The 5,082-nt window shown below is 37.0% G+C and overlaps 1 pseudogene; it reads left to right on the top strand.

Annotated features, from left to right (window-relative positions):
• Positions 1 to 245: 245 nt before the first annotated feature.
• LOC101537382 (acyl-protein thioesterase 1-like) lies at positions 246 to 1,140 on the top strand (annotated as a pseudogene).
• The last annotated feature ends 3,942 nt before the right edge of the window (positions 1,141 to 5,082 follow it).

Here is a 5,082-nt window from a genome sequence, read left to right as displayed (position 1 = left end):
ATTTTAGCTAGAAAATAAGGAAAACTTGATTTTTTTTAAAGGACATGACTTCACATTCCTTTAACGACTTCAAATTAACCAAGAGATTCTAATTGGTGAAGCAAAATGTCCTTCCCCAAAAATTGTTGGGAAAACTTGTGGATAGAGTCAAAAGAGTCAGCAAATAAAAATTCATTATAAAATGCATGAACTTCACATAAAAATATGAAGACTAAGGATGTACCTAGATTGAGCCCAGTGCATGCATGTGTGGCAATAACATGTCTGCCCCTTCGCCACCATTGTGCTAGTCACAAGGAAGGTCACCACTTTGGTGATTTTCCTTCATGAACTTCGAGAAACAGGTAATGAATGGCCAAAAGCTTCGCAGGCATCAGAAGTACCCATATTAAATATATCTGCCCACGTGCTCCAGGTATGCCTGTAGCATTAAATATGAGCATAGCAATGCCTCTGTAGTTTGATATAATTGGACTTTCACCCAATTTACAAGAGGATGAACTTGGAATTAAACAAGCAGCAGAAAATACTAAAGTCTTGATACATCAAGAGGTAAAAAATTGGCATTCCTGGGTACCAGAGAGCACAGTGGATATGGCACTTGCTTTGCATATGGCCAGCCCAGGTTCCATCCTCAGTATGCTATATGGTCTACTGAGCTCCACTAGGAATGATCCTGAGCACAGAGCTAGGAGTAACCTCTGAGCATTGTCAGATGTGGACCAACTCACCCCCTCCAAAAAAAAAAAATGGCCAAAAAAGGCATTCCTTCTAACAATTATTTGAGGAGGCTTTTCTCAAGAGGGAGCTTTATCTCTACACTGGTCTGACCACACAGCCGAACAGAACTGGCAGAGGTCACTGCACTCAGCGGCTGTCTCTTGCTGGTGGCAGCTTCATTTCCAGAGGATCTTATCTGGGATGTTAAAAAAGATTTTTCTAGTTTCCAGTGTCACAGAGATTGTGACCCTTTTGTTTCCCTATGTTTGAGCCCTCTGTTGTAGAGCTAAGAGCATTAGCAAATCCAGCAAAAGTGACTTTCAAAACGTATGATGTTCATGTCACCAGGAACTGATGGGTATCAAGCAGGTCCTCTATAAATTCCTACCGCCTGTTGCTGACTGCGTGAAGATGCCTTGAGGGAAGCGCACCAGCGTCATGGCAGACTCTAAACCTGTCCCCACCCGATCCTGAAACTTGTCATGTTTGCAGTGTTAAATGTTTTGCAAATACACGTGAATGGCAGAGATTAAATAATATCTCCTTGTGGGAAATGTGTGACCTTTTGAGTCCCTATACAAGTACCTGCATTTCTATAATAGAGCCCAGAATATTCTAGCATTAAAATAAATGAAGCAGAGATCTTTCCTCTCCCAGATGTAGTTCAGCAAAGCACTAAAGACCGTGTCATCCAGATTTTTGATGAGGTTGTTTTTCAATGATGAGCTGAGTGAAAACTTGTTTGAGTACAAATGAGCAGTTATGATAGGAACAATTTATACTTGCTGTGATTTAGTCTAGAGACTTAGTCCAAAATATTTATTCATTATACAGTATCTGTGTTTGTATGTGTCTTCATGTATACTTGATGATTATAACACATAATAAGAATGAGGTGGTATTACATTATTTCTAGAGGAATAGTACTTCTCAGTTTCAAAAAAGAGTAACAGTGCTTTCCTCAATTAATGGTCCTAAAGTTTCAGGACCATCTTTTGTTTCCCCACAATATCATTTCTATGTACTGTTTTTTGTTCTCTAGGAAAGGATTATTTTGTTTCTTTCCAGTTATAACAAGCAATGCACTGCCTCCTTGGCACAGATACCTGCTGTCAATACTTACTGTAATTTGATATTTACAGTCAGAGACCTGATAGCATTTAAAATGTTTTTACACTTCCAGAAACCAGACTTCAAACTTCTGACGCTACTTCAAGCTTCCTGTGCCACCTAGTTCTTATGATGTCCAGAGTTAGATCGAGAATTTTAAAAAGTAGAATTTTTATTCCAGGTAACAAATAATAAAAGTAATTTTATTTTTTCTGTCAGCTGAAGGAATAATTAAATCATAATCAAGTATGCTCTGGAATATTTAAGGCCCATCTTAAAACGATGATTTCTAGGATTTGTTCTCCTTATAGTACAGTTTTAGTATGCTTAGTTTGTGCATACATTTGAAAATAACTGCACAATCTGTAAAAAACAAACAATCAGTAAGAAGAAATTGCTTTACTTTTATCTGAGAGTGGGCTTGTTTGAAATTTCCAGGTTTTTTTTGTTTTGGGCGGGGCACACTTGACAGCACCAGCTATTTCCGGTCTAGTCCTGGGGGCCCTTGCAGTGCTGGGGATTGAACTCAGGTGTCCTGCAGGCAAAGCCTGTGCTCCAGCTCCTTGAGCTCTCTTGCTGGCCCACAAAATGTTAACTTTAACAGAGATTTAAAATTTTTCTCTGCTCATAAATAGAGCAAGTATTCAATTTTTAAAATTTTGAACTTTTCCAATTACCAGTAAAATTACTTAAAACAAATTAATGGATGAAAAGGTTCATTAAACTCAGTTCAAATGACATAGTTGGGTCTCCGCGCGATAGTACAGTGTGGAGGACACTTGCCTTGCATACAGCCAACCTGGGTTCAATCCTCAGCATCCCATATGGTCCCGCACACGCTGCCAGCAGTGATTCCTGAGTGCAGAGCCAGAAGAAACCCCTGAGCATTGCCTGGTGCGACCTAAAAAGCCAAAAAAAAAAAAAAAGAAAATAATCAAATGACAGAGCTACCATAGAACTTCATATGTAGCAGAAATATGTGGTTGGTATTTCTGAACTGTTAATTGTTTTTCTGCTGTATTTGAACTAAAATAATGTTAGGGATGCAACTTTATAAATGTGTGCTAAATTGTATGGAAATAATAGTAGGCTACATGATGGAATGCTAATGATTAAGTCATGTGTTTATGTCTGAATTCTATGTTTTTAGACAATCAGTTATTGAGTCATTTTGCTTTATCTAGAGAATTAGAAACTTGTTTCCACTTAAGAAATCAGCAAGATCTAATTTATGGCAAGACATATGCTATTGAAATGTGCTACAGTGTAGAAAAATTTGTGAGGACTTCTATCAAAGGGATATAAAATTTAGGTCTTACTTCTTTGTGACTATTATCTTGAACATTTGGATTTATCTTGCAACTATCTGTGTATAATGGAAAGGAGGAAAATGACAATATGTCAAAGCACAGCACGTAGGGTGTTTGTCTTGCACTTGGCCGACCCAGGTTCAATTCCTCCGTCCCTCTCGGAGAGCCTGGCAAGCTACTGAGAGTATCCCACCTGCACAGCAGATCCTGGCAAGCTACTAGTGACATATTCTCTATGCCATAAACAGTAACAACAAGTCTCACACAATGGAGATGTTACTGGTGCCCACTCAAGCAAATTGATAAACAACGGGACAACAGTGCTACAGTGCAGTGCTACCTAGAAATGTTTATAAATATATACTACAACTATCTAGAGCAAACATACTAAAATGTTATTTGAAAACCAAATGTAACTGACAGTATATTTTTCTGGTTTCAATTTCCAAAACCTAAATGTAACACAAAATCTAAACGCTGATGAAAATAAGCAAATATTAAGAGTAGGAGAAAAAATTTAAAGCAAAAATATTCAGCAACGAACTAATACATATATTTATTGGTGACTATAGAAAGGATGATCCTAATTAAAATTTTAAGAAATTTTAATGAAAAAGAAACAAATAAGTATTTCTCAATAGAGGACACATAAGTGGCCAGTTCAAAGGTATTTAATTTTATTGTTCATCAGAGCAATAAAAGTCAAACTTTCAGTAAGATCTCAAGTAAATTAGCAAAGTGAACAAACTACATTAAGTGTAGGTGAGACATTAGAACGTCTTTCTCATCTTCCTGTTTTCACATCAGAAAATTGTCAAGCAGTATACTTACACTGAATATGTGCATATCCTATGTTGAAGTTTTTCTACTCCCAGTATAATTCCAGCCTATATACATTTCGCCAAGATTATGTTCAAAATTATTCAGAAAGCACTAATCATATCACCCAAGTGGACCTATGTTTGCCAAAGATCAACCACAAATGTAATAAATAAAATTTAGTACATTTCAAATAATAAGCTATAATTTTACTATGGGATTAGAATCCTAGAAAAACCTGCTATAATATAGATCAGGCACACTCTTAGCATGCATTTTTAGTCAAGTAATTCAGACACAAAAGAGCACACACTTAATGATTTATTTAAAGTTTAAAAAGCAATAAAAAGAATAGAATTTTGTTTTAAAATAAGAATAGTGACCTTAAACAGATGGTGATTTGATGGGGCAATGGAAATTTTAATGCCTGATCATATTCTATTTCTTGGTGCAAGTGTAGGTTTTTTTGCTCTTTTTTGTGGAAGTCATAAAGTCTAGCTCACAATCTGTGTCTTTACTGCATGTGTTATATTTCAATACCTCAAAACCTTATTGGGGGGATGGGGACTGGAGACATAGTCCAGAAGGAGGGTGATTGCTTCATCTGTACCTGTGACGACCATGACCTTGGTTTCAAAGTTCAAATCCCCAGCACCACATATGGTTTCCCCAACCGGCACCAAGGGTCACTCCTAAGCGCAGAACCAGGCATAGCCCCTGAGCGCCACTGAGTATTACTCACCCCTAACACCTCTTCCAAAAACAAAACAAGCAAACTAAAAAGAAAGAAAAGAAACTTGGGGGTGAAAAACATTACCAGGGAAAAGATATCGACTCTCTAATCCTAACCATATTTATGCAGCAGGATTCAAAGTCATTGTCACCTTAGTCATTTGCTCCAAACTATGTCCCACCTGTGAGATATTTGCCAAAAACTAAATTAGGTTCAAGATATTTGGTTTGTACCTCCCATTTTGATCTCCTAATTTTCCTAGAAGTGCTATGAGGCAGTTTTATCCTTTCACTTCTATAGATAAAGAAATGAAGGCAATAGAAGGAAAGATAGTTTATCCGGAAAAACTTAACTTTTAAATGACAGTTAAGTTCTGAAACCAGGATCTGA

This window comes from Sorex araneus, chromosome 3 (genome assembly GCF_027595985.1).
Source record: "Sorex araneus isolate mSorAra2 chromosome 3, mSorAra2.pri, whole genome shotgun sequence".
NCBI lineage: Eukaryota > Metazoa > Chordata > Mammalia > Eulipotyphla > Soricidae > Sorex > Sorex araneus.
This window is presented reverse-complemented; position numbering and strand designations above follow the sequence as displayed.